The sequence below is a fragment of the Belonocnema kinseyi genome, chromosome 9 (assembly GCF_010883055.1).
Source record: "Belonocnema kinseyi isolate 2016_QV_RU_SX_M_011 chromosome 9, B_treatae_v1, whole genome shotgun sequence".
Taxonomy (NCBI): Eukaryota; Metazoa; Arthropoda; class Insecta; order Hymenoptera; family Cynipidae; genus Belonocnema; species Belonocnema kinseyi.
In genome coordinates, this window is record NC_046665.1 from 103,322,790 (window position 1) to 103,337,975 (window position 15,186).

The following is a 15,186-nucleotide window of genomic DNA, read 5'->3' on the forward strand; positions in this document are numbered from 1 at the left end:
CTTTTTCCGCAATAACCTTAGAGGCATTGTTGAATTTTTTAAATTATAAGATCCCGTGAAATAAAATCCCGGTTATGCCTCTTTCTTGAGGTTTCTTCAGTCTTTGTTTGATCCTTCCCCATCTGGATTCTAATGTTGTGGTAGTAACCTGCATCATCCTCCATTTGAGTTTTAGTTTTTACGGCTTGAATCCGTTCTGTAAAAAGGACAAAAAGTTTACATATAGTGAACACATTCTTAAGTATAATAGATTTTGATGCAGTTCTCATTTTGTGTTTGGAATCTTCCTATTGCAAGTTTAATCATGTTTTTCATAAAGAGACTTTTTGACTCCCAATGGGATCTCCAATCTCTGCTGCGGCTGCTAATATTGTAATAGCAAATATTGAAAAATTAATTTTAAACAACTTAGACTATCAAATTATTTTTTAAAACAGATACATAGACGATACATTAATTTACCCTACGTATAATAAAATAGAATATATCCATCAAAAATTTAATTCAGCAAATGACAAGTTAAAATTCACTATTGAATTAGAAAAAAAAATCAATTTGCTAGATATAACACTCGCAATAGAAAAGAATACAATTATAACCAATTGGTATAGAAAATCTATATTTTCAGGACGTTTTCTTAACTTCGCTTAACATTATCCAATATATAAAAAAGTTGGTGTCATTTTCAGTCCGGTTGATAGAGCAATCAGTCAGGTGCAAGATTTCATAATGAAAATTTAAACATTGTATAAATACCTTATTTAAAAATGGGTATCCCATAGAATTGTTAAAAATGAAGATAGCTCATTGTTATAAAACTATTGCAGAAGTAAAAGATACAAATAAACAAATCACAGAGCTTAAAAATCAAAACATAATTATTGTAATGCAATATATCAATGGTTTTGATGAAGTTCTTTTTTAGAATTTTTAATAAAAAGACCAACATTCGAATTATTCTCTCTGTTCAAAATACATTTAATAAAATTCTCCTTCAAAATGTTAAATATTTAAATAACAAATTTTATAAAGTAAGTACCATTTATAGAATACCATGTTAAAATTATAAAGCTATATACATTTAACAATCTTTAAGACACTTAGGGGCTAGAATTATAGAACCTGAAAAATCTGTAGAAAAAAAACATAGATAAAAAAGCTTTAGCAAAGCAAGCTTTGTTATACTCTTACAACTTTAATTTCAATATCAAAATGTCAAAATTTTAAATATCGAACCAAACGATGAAAAAAGATTAACTTTAGTAAGGCTATACATAAAAATGGAAATAAATGCCCTAAATTCTAGAAATGATATACAAAATTCAAGGATTATACGCCATAGTCTCAGTTCTCCTATTAAAATTAAAAACGGCCAATTTTCCCAGGTATAACGTTTAAACCGTTTTAACTCACATGTAGCACATGTCCGTCTCTAATAATTTTTTTAAAAAGGTAACCAAACATTCTTAAATAATCCAGGATTTTTTCCCGTGATTATTAAAAAAAATTATCTACAATGTTATCTAATAATTTCTAAGTTCATCACAAGTTAGTTTTGGAAAAAAATTTCATTGAAATTAAATATCCATACTCGTGTTTCGAGAGATATTTTTTATAGAACTATCAAACTGAAGTTGATTAACTTTTATGTTTTAATATTACGGCAAAAAGCGCATGGTTATGGCAGTCGGATATTGCACGAGAGGGCAGACTGGCAAGACTGACTTCATGTTCAGGAAATGCAGATAATTTACGGACAGATGCTCAGTAAATCTTTTACTTTATCGGCGAGAAAATTCAAGTTCTCTGGCTTTGACGTTGAAAAAGTAAGTGGAAAAAAGAATAGCGTAATGAAAGAGGGATCATTTCAAATGTTCAAATGTTGTACGGTTAGGAGCCGAAAAGTAATATTCCAAAAAGAATTGTGTAGCTTACGGATCTGAAAATCTGATGATCTGATGATTGCCGTTGAAAAATTTGCAAAATATAAAGAATTGTTTATTTTCTGTAAATAAATATACAACTAAACTATTTTCGGTTCTAATGAAGATAATAAAGTGATTTAAATTGGAGGTATTGTGCAGAATTGTGCCAGCAAGTCAGGATATAGATTACATTTTTTTAAAACAGGCTAAAAAGCTTAAGATTTACAAACATTAGATTAACATTTTTTTACTCTTAGTTTCTTTAAATTTTCATCCATCTTCCCTTCATTCTAACATCCAGAAAACTTGAGGCCACGAATACAAGCCTACAAACCCCAAGCTCACAAACCCCAAGTATACACACCGCAAGCCTATAAACCCCAAACTCACCCACTCCAAACCCACACGCCCCAAACCCACATAGTCAAACCCATCCAATTCAAAACCAGAAACCCTAAACCCACCCACTTCAAGCCCACACACTTCAAACTCACACAGCCCAAACCCACAAACCCCAAATCTACACACCCCGAACCCTTACACCCCAAACTCAACAACCTTAAGCTCTGCACAAACCCCAAACCTAAACACCTCAAACCGTTACACCCCAAATCCAACAACCTTAAGGTCTACCCAAATCCCAAACCTAAACACCTCAAACCGTTACACCCCAAATCCACCGACCTCAAGTTGTGCACAAACCCCAAACATACACACCCTAAACCCACTTACTTGAAATCCACACACCCCAAATCCACACAACCCAAACTCACCAACTTAAAGCTCCTGAAACCCAAACCTACACACTCCAAACCCACACACTCCAAACCCACACACTTTAAGCCCACACACCCAAACTTACTAACCCCAAACCCTCGCACATTAATTTCATTTACCCTAAATCCTCAAATCCCAAAACCACAAACTCCGGACCTGCAGACTTCAAACTCACTCAGACTAAATCTACACAACCGGAACCCTTGCACACTAAACCTTTAAATTCTAAGCTCACGTACCTCAAACCTACACTCTGCATACTCACATACCTCAAACCCACATTCCGTATATCTATAAACCCCAAACCCTTACACCACAACCCTCAATAGCCCAAACTCACCACCATGAAACCCACGAATCTCAAACATACAAAACCAAAAACCCTAGGCCTAAATTAATACACTCCGAATTCCGAGATTAAGCCCACAAGTCTTAAGCCCAAAAATCGTATTCACAGCAGCCTAAAGGGTTTGTGGATTTGGGATTCATAGGCTTAAGCTTGGTGGGTTTCGGATGTGTACATTTGGGGTGTATGAGTTTAGGGTGTGTGGACTTTAAGTGATTAATTTTGGAGTAGTTGGGCTTAGGTTGTGTGGGTTTGGCTTTTGTGCAGAGCTTGAGGTTGGCGGGATTGGCGTTTAAGGGTTCGGGATATATACATTTCGGGTTTTTGAAAGGCTTGAGGTTGATCGGCTTGGGGTGTAAGGATTCGGGGTGCGTAGAATTGGGATGTGAGAGTTCGGGGTGTGTGGTTTAAAAGTGGGTTGGTTTGGGGAGTGTGGATTTAGGGTTTGTGGGTTTGGGGTTTGAGCAGAGCTTGAGGTTGGTGGGTTTGGGGTGTGTAGATTCAGTGTGTGGTTTTGGGGATTGTGGGTTTGGGGTGTGTAGGTTTGAAGTGGGTGGGTTTGTGGGTTAGAAGTGGGTAGCTTTGGTGTATGTGGGTTTGGGGTGTATGGGTTTAGAGTGTCTCGGTTTGGAGTAAGTGAGTTTAGGATTGTGATTTTGGGGTTTATGCAGAGCTTGAGGCTGGTGGGTTTGAGGTGTGTATATTTAGGGTTTTTGCAGGCCTTGAGGTTGGTGGGTTTTGGGGCATAAGTGTTTGAGGTGTGTGCAGAGCTTGAAGTGGTTTGGATTGGGGTTTAAGTGTTCAGGGTGTGTAGATTTTAGGTTTTTGCAGGGCTTGAGGTTGGTGGGCTTGGGGTTTGTAGGCTTGGGATTGGTAGCCTCGAATTTTTTGGGTGCTAGATTGAAGGAAGGATGGATGAAAAATTAAAGAAACTAAAACTAAAAAAATAGGTTAATCTGACGTTTGTAAATCTGAAGCATTTTTGTCTGTTTCTTTTTTAATTTACTCTAAATCCTGACCTGTTGACACAATTTTGGAACCGTATTTGTGTTCGTTGACCCAAAAAACATGTAGTACACCTATTCATGTCTCAGTAACCTCTCAACAAATTGTGTGTTCATGTGTGATTTACAATTTGAAAAAAATATGTGCTTCTTGTTGTCTTCGTGAAAATTGGGATATTTGAAGTCAGTTTTCTATATGGGACAGCAAGTGCCAGAAAACAGCGTGGGGCAGTTTTTCCAGGAGATCGACCTCGGTTTTCCTCAGCACAACCCACCAACTTGAACCTCCAAGCTTCACTCTGGCCATCGAACCTATGCCCTGTGGCGAGGAAAACCGAGGACAATCGCCTGGAAAAACGACACCACGCTGGTTTCTGGCACTTGCTTTCCTATATAAAAAACTGGCTTTAAATATCGCAATTTTCACATGTTTCGCATAGTTATTTTTAAAAAACAAACAATTATTTATATTTTGCAAATTTTTTTAATCTGTAAGCCACAACAAATTTTTTTAATGATACTTTACGGATAATGAACGTTCAACATTTGCACCTTTAAAATTATCCCTCCTTCATAAAGTTACCATTTTTTCTTCGCTTACTTTTTCAAGGTCAAAGCCAGAGCACTCAAATTTTCTCGCCAGCAGTAGCTCTCACTCACCACCTGATTTTCTGTATCTTATCTTTTCAGCCTTTCTGCTTTTCACAGTACTTGTTTTTCAAAATACTATATGTATATTCTCTACAGATTTTGAAATAAATTTTTTAATAACATTTTTTTAGGATAATAATTATCCTGAATTTCATTATCTGAATTCTGTTGCACCATTGTCCAATCCGTTATTATTCTCAGACTACTATGTCTTGAACTTCACTATTACTTTTTTTCAAGTAATGATAATTAAATAGGGCATGCACCTTCTCTAGACTTCCATAAGACGGGCTTAAGCCTGTACAGAGAATTCTTCAAGGAACTGGTAAATTCAAAAAAATAAAAATGAAATAGACGCGTATTTGTATTTTTTTCAATGAGCCCAAAACGAAATTTTGTTATAGAGCAGTTTTAAAGATATTACATTTTTTGAAGAGAAAAAAACACATTTATACAGCGCTGAATATCTCGGAATCTACAAATTATAGAAAAAACACCAGAGACAATAGATGTTTGTTTTTGCATGTCGAATAAGTATTTGCAAAGAAAAAATAATTTTGGGACAAAAATGTTTATTCATTCTTTACCATTTTAAAGAAAATAAAAATACGCATCTGTTTCATTTGGATTTTTTTAAATCTGCAAGTTCCTTCAAGAATTACATAGGTACAATTTTTAGGAGCAAAATATGGAAAGAAACAATGATTGTTTTTTTACTATAAAAAACTCTATTTTCAGTTTTTTAAACAATACCAGCTTTAAAACCACATTGGATTTTTTAAATATATGAATTTTTGACAGATATATAAAAGTATACTTCGATTATTTTCGCTCAGGGGGGCGATACTCGTTGACCGCTAATTCGCAAGAACTTTCTTCTGAAGATTATCTTTCTGGTTATAAATTTTATTATTTATTTAAAAATATAACAATTTTCCTAAATAGACTTCCTTTTTGTTTGAAAATTCAACTGTTTGGTTAAAAATTTAACTCTTTTTGTAGAACTTTAACCTTTTGTTTAAAATTCATATTTTTTTGCTTATGAGTCAACTGAAACCTTTTTGGATGAAAACTATATATTTTGAAATTGTGCCTTTTGAGTAAAAAATTCATCTTTTTCAATATAAATATTGCATCTTTCTTGAAAAAATGGAACTATTTTGTTGAAAATTTAAGTATTTCCTATCAAATATACTTTTTGTTTAACATTCCTGTTTTTTGTGTTGAAAAGTCACTGAAATCTGTCGACTAATTAGTAGAAATTAACTTATTTTTTACAATTCTTGTTTTGTTGTTGGAAAGTGAGCTGGAACTATCTTTGAATACAAATTTAACAATTTTTAAATTTTTTTCTTTTAATTCATCTATTTTAGAAGAAATTTCATCTTTTTTGAATAACAATACAACTGTTCTGTTTAAAATTCAACAATTTTGTTAAAAAGTTTTGGTTTTTGGTTGAAGATTCTGCTGTTTTTTTTACTATTTCTTAGAAAACGTACTTTTTGTTTAGATTTAATGCTTTGGTGTTGAAAAGAGAACTAAAATCTTTTCTGGATGAAAATTTAACCATTTTTGAAAAAAAAAATTTTTTATAAAACTGCAACTGTTTGATTGAAAATTAAACTATTTTGTTAAAAATTCATATTAGTTAGGTTGAAAATATAACTACTTAGTAGAAAAGGTACTGTTTCTTTAAAATTTAAATTTTACTTTAAAAAAAAAAATTTGTCGTTTTTCACTAAAAATTCTTCTGTTTTAGTACAAACTTCATCTGTTTTAGATAAAAATGCAACTGTTTGGTAGAGAATTAAATAATTTTGTTAAAAAGCCATACTTTTGGTTGAAAATTCGTCTTTTTAGATTGAAAATAAAATTTTTTCATAGAAACATATTTCTTGTTTAAAAATTTATATTTTGACCGTGAAAATTAAACTGAAATGGATTTTAACAGAACATTTCACTTTTTTGTTGAAAATTTATCTTTTTGATTTGAAAATTCATCTGTTTTAGTAGAAACCTAATTTTTTTATGAAAATGCAACTTTTTGGTGAAAAATTATTCTCCTTTACTTGAGTATTCAACTATTTTGCTTGAAAGATTTGCTCGAATCACTTTGTTAAGATCATTGATGAAAAAAAATTAATTGAAGGCTTATGTGTTTGATTGAAAATTTTACTGTTAACTCGATAAGTCTTTTTTTTTGTTTAAAATTAATTTTTTAAGTTAAAATTTAACTATTCCCTTTTTTAAGATTACTCTTTTTTAGTTGACAATTATGCTTTTTTTGGTAAAAAAGAATTTTCTTGGTTTGAAATTTAATTTTTGTTGTGTAAAAATGCATCAATTTTGTGAAAAATTAATTTTGCTGAAAATTCATATTTTGGTTTGAAAATTCAATCTTTGTAGAAAAAAATCGTCTCTTGTTTTGAGGGTTCAACAATTGAGTTGAACTTTTATGTTAAAAATACTACAAGATTAACATGCTGGTGCAGTGAAACCCTTCCATAGTGCCGAGTTTAGGGCTGGCGGTGGGTGGGAACTAACTCATTTTAGTCCGCTTCGCTTTTGTTTGTTCACGCCTGAGTGCTCGCCTGAGCGACAGCCGCAGATCCCACGCACCCCGCGCAGCTCCTGTTACACCTACCTGTGGCGCGGCGTAGATTCTTGGATGGGCTATAGAAGGGAGGACTATTGAAAGGTTTCACTGTAGTTGAATATTAATGATAAATAAAAATGAAAAATTGTTCAAGGAAATATTGGGGATATTTTGAAACTTATGTTGCAGTAAAAAATCTGTCCAATAAAATACAAGAAATGACTTTTGGTGTAACAATATGGTCCAAATTTCAGGAGCGATTTAAATTCATTAGTGACTACTTTAAAAATGGAGGATATTTCTTATCAGATTGAGAGTTACTCAACATTAACGACTACAAAGTGAAATTTATGACATCCTGCGGGGAAAAACCCATAATTTTTTAAAGCATGCCTTCTCCTGATTGTAAAAATAGTGAAAATGGTGAAAATTCTTGCAAAATGTATTTTGGAATGCTTAAAACTTTAGGTGGTTTAGTAGAAGATTGTGTATCTCGAACTATGCAATTATTTACTGAGCACTGCATTTCTATAAAAATAGCCAAATCATTCGAGAGTTTAATTTTTTAATTAATGAACAATGAAAATAATGACGAATTCAGAAATGTAATCTACAAATGTTTATCGTCAACATTCAACAATTATTACGGTGATATTACATACCATGAGATTGGTAGCGTATTGACCCATGCGTTACATCTACTATAAAAAATAATGTTTTGATAAGAATTACATTCAACCAAAGGTTAAATTATCCTAATAAAGGATGAAAAAATATGTGTAAATACTTTTTCTCTTATCAGATAATAATCAGTTTTCATATAGACGGTTTCAGGTGTGGCATTATCTTTGGAGATTTCATAATATTCTGACGACAGATATTGCAAGGCCCACTCTTTTGATAAATCAGTTCTAATCATGATCTTAAAAAATATTTGAGCAACCTGGATAGAGTTAAAATCCATAATATATAGTTTTTACTAAAATGTCTTTCCAGTGTTAGACAATAAATGAAACTTATAGAAAATGAAAAGATTGTTCAAATAATAAATTTAAAAATATAGTAAATTGAAATGTGTCTAAATTTTATAAAATGTTTTGTAAATATTATTTAATAGAGGTAATCATGTTGTGTAATATTTTATTTAATTATAACAAGGTACAAAATCATTTGATAATAAATTGACTTCGAGCTTGACTCTTAAGTTATATCTGGTGGGGGTACAAAAAAGATTGAATTTCAACAACAAAATTTTCATTTTCTATTCTAATAATAATTTCAGGCAAAAGTTTGATTGCAGTTCGTTTGAAGCTAAAGTTGTCGGATGCATAATAATTCGAAAATTGAATAAGCTACGCGCCTTATTCCCCTTGGGAAACAAGTTAGCAGGTGCTTGAACCGAGAGATTCTAGCCCCGAATCGAAATTGCTTCCTCATTGATTTAGTGCGGTAATCGATGAATTCGATTGCCAACTCAGTACTCGATGCTAAAATTCGCAATGGATGTTTACATCCGATCGTGCACGTAGATTTGCAATATTTCGGCACTAGCCGATACGATATTCCCCTTTCAATTTATTAAGCGTAGAGATTACCAATATTGCAGACACCAATCACATTAGTGGTTATTTAGATACGAACATCCAATTTTCTCTGATCCTTTTTAAACCCTTTTTTTATTGCTCGATTTTTCTCGTACGGACTTGAGGAAATTAAAAGTAAACATTTTTTTTACAGTAATGAAAAAATCTTTTACCACTTTTATAATTAGTAATCAGAAAATATTTGTTCACGACGATTGTTTTCTCGATAATATTTCTTTCTCAGGGGCTTTCACATATTACGTAACAATAATCAACTTTTTATACCCAACTTTCTAAATACACCAAACTCTCGCTTTCGGTCACCCCGTTCTCAGCCTTCCTAGAACTTCTGGCTGACGCAGTTTCTCGGGAGAGTAGGTCGAGAGCTGTTGCGAAATTATATATATAGATATATATTCCAATTGGAAACTAATCAGGCGGCCCTCACTGTTTACGTTTCTGTCTCCCCAAAATCAGTCCAAGGCCATTTGAAGGCAACCCCCGATACTTGACTGAAAGCGAGAGTTTCGTGTAAATAATTTTAATGTATCAAAATTGATTTGTAAATTTTTCTAAACATTATTGATAGAACAGAAAATTTAAATTATAAATGATAATTCAGGAATCGGAAACGACTCTGTTCTTAATAATTCGTTACCAAACTATTACATTATTAAAGAGATAGGAAAAATTAAAGTATGGGCAGAAACTTATTTTAAAGAATTCGAAAGATAGTTAGAAGCTTTTTAATATTTATGACAGCTTTGCGGAGTTTGAATTTTTTTCAAGATTTCTGGGAAAAATTTTAATAGTTTAGGTTTTAGTTGAAAACAATAATTTTCAGTTTTAAAGATTTTTAAATGTGTAGAAAAAGAATATCACGAAACATCGTTAATTCTTTTCTAACATTTTTAAAAAGTATATAAAATATTTTGAAGCAAAATTTTTCAGTTTTACCACAACACAATTTTAGAAAAAAAAGTAATAATAATTTAAAAATATTAAAAGACTTAGAAGATCTGAAAAGATTTAGAAATATAATAATTTTCTTAGTATTAGTGTAAAAATTTGTTATAATTTTTTATTTTGAAAATTAAGGTTTAAGAGGAAATTAAAAAAGGTTTTTAAACATATCAAACAATTTCTGAAAATTTCGCAAGAGTGTAGAAAATTTTACAGCAAAATTTTTCAATTTGGTAATATTGAAAAATAAAAATAAAATCGAGTAAATTCAAGAAATTTTTAGCTGAATTAAATTTATTCACAAAGAATTTTAAACTTAAAAATATTTTTAAAAATGTAAACTTATGAAGATTTCCATAATAAACTTTAGAAGCTTTAAATGAATTTTGAAAGTTTTCATGAGAATACAAAATTTTTTATAAAAATCCCTGGAAAAATTTACAAGATTATAAGGGAATTTTTCACATTTTGAATTATTTTTAAAAATGTTGAGAAAAAATCGAATCAGTTCACAATATTTTCAGGAATTTAAGATATTCTAAATGTATTAGAAATATTTAAAAACTTGGAAATATTACAGAACCTTTATTAAATATTTCTTGATTTCTTTCAAGCTTCTAATATCCTAAACATCTTTTAAAAATACTCGAATTTTTCCTAACATTTGGTAAAATCCTATGAGATAAAATTTCTTTAAAATCTTTTAGATTCTTTCCTGAAACATGTAAAATATTCAAAAAACTGTTTTTTTTTCATTTTCTCAAGAATCTTGTAAAAATTTTAGATATTTATATCAATTTAATATCAAATTGAGAATACTTATTTTCAAATTTGTATGTTATATTATTAGTAATATTATTTTGTATTACTCCTGGTATTGAAAAAAAATTTTAATTGCTAAATTTCAATTAGTGCTTACAGTAGGTAACTTCAATATTTGTATGACAAAACAAATATTTAAAAATTCTTTTTTTGTTGTTGTTAAAGATTTATCAATTTAATTACAAATTTATCTTTTTGATTGAAAACTTAACCTTTTTATTAAAAATTCTATCTAGAAAAAATTTTCTTTTTTTCTTGAATATTAAAAAATTAAACTACTTGATTGGAAAGTAACTATTTTGCAGAAAATTTGTATTTTTGGTTTAAAAATGTAACAATTTGGTTGACAAATAAATTTATTTTGTTCAAAATTTGTCTTTTTGTTCGAAAACTTAGCTTTTTTCTAAATTAATCTTTGTGATTTAAAATTTAACTATTTGGTTGAAAATTCAGTTTTGTTTCAAATTCAACTACTTGGTTGAAAGTTAAACTACATTGTTAAAAAGTCATTTTTACAAGGTTCACCTTTTTACGTGCAAATGTAACTACTTTGTTACAAATACATGTTTTTTTGGGTTGAAAATATAAACTTCATCATAAAAATGCTATTTCTTTTTTGATGAAAAACGTTTCCTGTATGGAGTTAAAAATTGAACTATTTGGTATAAAATTCATGTACATAGTTGAAAATTTGTCTTTTTGATAAAAAATTAATATGATTCATTGAAAGTTGATGTTTTTTATTAAGTATTCAATTATTTGTTTAAAGATTCGTCTTTTTGATTCAGTCCAACTGGTTAATTTTTTTTTAATTAATTTTTAAACTTTGAAAAATCAACTGGCTTCTGATTAATTATTTTTTGTCTCAACAATTTAACTATTTGGTTAGGCATTCAACTGATTTCGGTATAAAGTTAATATTTTTTATTTAAAAATTAAACCATCTGATTGAAAGTGCATCTTTAATGGTTGGGAGTATATAACTATAGGTTTGAAATTTCACTATTTTGTTGAAAACTCAATTATTTTGTTGCAAATTCAACTATTTTGAAAAATGCATCTTTCATGGTAAAAAAATAAACGGTTTTATTAAATATTCGTCCTATTGGATTTAAAATTTTTCCGTTACGGTCAAAAGATCATTTTTGGTTGGAAAAGCTTATTTGGTTACAAATTCAACTATTACGTTCAAAATACAATATATTTCTGCTTAAAATCTTGAGAATATAAAGCATTTCATATTCGATTTAATATGGTAGCTACAATAATTATACATTAATAATAATAATTAATAAAGTGAAACTTTTCTATAGTGCCAATTTTGTGGCTGACGGTAGTTGGAAGCTAACTTATTATAGCCCGCTCCGCTTTTGTTTTTTGACGCCGGAGTTTTCCGCGCAGCTCCTGTTGCACCTACCTACGGCGCGGCGTCGATTTTCGGAAGGGCTGTAGAAGGAAGGGCTATAGAAGGGTTTCACTGCATATTAATTTGATTTAAAAAATTTATTCACCCGTTTTCGTGAAACAAAAAATTTACGTGATTCATGCGCGAACCCTTATTTGCCAAAGCTAATAAATTAATAAATAATTAAATTGTTTCAGACATCTATTTAATATATTACCTTTATTTTCATAAAAGGGTATTATTAGGGTCGCAAAGTGTTGATTCTTTCGAAGATAGGTAATCCTATATTCTCGTGAATTTTTTCCTCAATTTTTTCCTCTCGCTAAAAGCTTCACATTGTAATGACAGACAAAAGAAATGAAATTCCGCTGGAAATCCCATCTCGGGAGAGAATATCGAACGACGTTGCAAAAAGACCTCTGCATTCGGAAATTCCGATTTCGAACTTGCATGTCAACGATAATGAATGAACTTTCGGTGCCTTCGTCCAGATAATGCGTCACTCACGAGCTGCAAGAGGATTAGAAGTTTTCAAGCGATAATGAATTCAATTCTCGTAATTTCATTCGATCAAAGCGGATTGACTTCCGAAGTGTCCGTTTGATAAGCTTCATTGTGTCCCTAGTCCGAATTAATCCATTGCATAATTCTCTCTAAATTAGACTGTCATTATAGTGCAAATAAAAATCCAATCATTCCTTTTTTCAGTTTAAAATAAATAGTCTGAAAATTCAGGTTTATGAGAAATTTAAGGTCATCTAAATAATATATTCAATAATGATAATTAATGGAACAATGGTGCAGAGTACTTTGATATATGTACAAAATATAATTTGTAGATTTTTGAAATTTTCTAATTAAAGAAGCTTTTTGATAGAATTTTGTAATGTTTCAAGAGAATAAGAAAAATGTCTTTAAATTTCTGGGAAATTTAAAATGACTTTTTATTTTTTTAAATAAATAAATTTGAAGAGAAATTTTACAGCAAACTCTAAACTTTTTTATTATTTCCCGAAATTACGAAAAAGAATGTGGATGATTTCAAAGCAAATTTTTTCAATTAGAAAAATTACAACATTTTATTTTTTTAAACTCGAGTAATGTTAAGAGATATTTAGTAGTTTCAAGAAGATTTTTAATTAATTCAAAAGTCGAAAACATTTCAAAACAGCTTAAAAAACATACATTTTAAATATTTGGAAATGAAAATCTTGACGCTTCTTAAAGATTTAGAAAGGTTTCACGAAAATAAAAAAATGTTTTGAAATTCCGGGGAAGTTTTAAATTGCCTTTTATTTTTAAAACTTGATCTTAATAGAATAACTAAAAAGACTTTTAAACATGACAAAAAATTTACAAAATTGTGAAAACAGAATCTGGAAGATTTAAAGGGATTTATTTTTTATTTTTCAAAATTTAGAAAATTTTTGATCAAATTCGAATATTTGAAAAAAATATTTAGCAGATTTAAATGTTTTGAAAATTATAAAAAAATATTTAAAATTTGAAAAGATATATAAAAATTTAATAAAAAATGTAAATTTTTGAAAATTCTAACCAAATGTTCGAAACTTTGTAAGACGTTTCAAAGGCTTGTAGCAAAAAAAACTTTTATTGAGCTTCCTAGGAAAATTTGTAATGTCTTTTCATTTTGAAAAATTGATTTTCAAAGAAAATTTAGAAATATTTCAAAACATCATGTACGGGCAATTTTTTAATTTTCCAAGATTTAGAAAATTTTAGGAATAATTCGAGTCAGTTTAAAAGATATTTATTTTCAAAACTTCTGAAAATCTTTTTGAATTTTCTCAAGAATCTTACGAAAATGATATTTCTGTAACCTTAAAAACAAATGTTTAAGAAATTTTTAAGTAATATTTATTTTCTAAACTTCTAAAAGAACTATATATTTTATAAACTGAACTTAATGTTTGTTAAAAATTTGTGTTTCACGGTTAAACATGACACTGATTGAAAATTAATCTTTTTGGTCGATGATTCAACTACTTCCTTAAAAATTCCTTTTTTTTTACTAAGCATTCATATTTTTGGCAAAAAATACGTGTCTTTGGTTGACAATATCACTTCTTCGTCGAAAATTTGTATTTTTTTATAGAAAATTCATCTATTTCGGAACAAAGACCTTAGAAGCTTTTTAAGGATTTTGAAAGATTTCAAGAGGAACTTAAGGTCATGTGATGAGTGGGTCACGTGACCAGATTCCTACCTTACCAACACTTTTTTTATTTCCTCACTTGTATTTACACGAAGCCCCAAATCGCTAAGGCTCGATAAGGCGCTTCGTGTGAAAATAAGTTGGGAAATAAAAAAGGTGGCGGTAAGGTAGGAATCTGGTCACGTGACACACTCGTAATTTAAGAAACATTTCCAAAATTATCAAAAATGCATCCGGAAGATTGCAAGACATTTTTAGGGATAATTCGAGTAATTTTAAGAGATATCTGAAATGTTCAAAAATATTTGTGAATTTGTTTAGAGAAACCTAGAAAAATTATATTAATTTATATAAATTTAAAGAACATAAATATAAAATCTTAAAAAATAAATTGTTATTAGAAATTTTTATTTTGTATTAACAATTATTTTCACCTTAAAATTATAATTTGCCTTAAATTTTCTTTCTTTCTTGACTGAAAAATATTTTTTGGTTGAAAATTCATCTTTTTGGATTGAAAATTAATTTCTTTTAGTGAAATTTTTATCTTTTTTTTATTAAAATTGCAAATGATTAGTTTAAAATTAGAACCATTTTGAGCTGAGAATTGAACACTTGTTACAAAATTAAATTTTTGGGCAGGAAATTAATCTTCTTTTTTTAGTTGATAATTCAACTATTTTGTGAAGAATTGTTCTTTTTTGGGTCATTTCAACTGTTTTTGGTTAAAAATAAAAATACTTCTTGATTGAAATATCAAGCAATGAAATTTTTGTTGAGAGTTCATCTTTTTTGTTTTAAATTTATAGTGTTTGTTGGAAGATTATCTTTTTTTAAATTTTGATTTGACATATATGTATCTGAAATTTTCAATAATCTTTTAGAATTTTCCCAAAAATCTTAGGAAAATTATAATTATATAACAAATGAATTATATA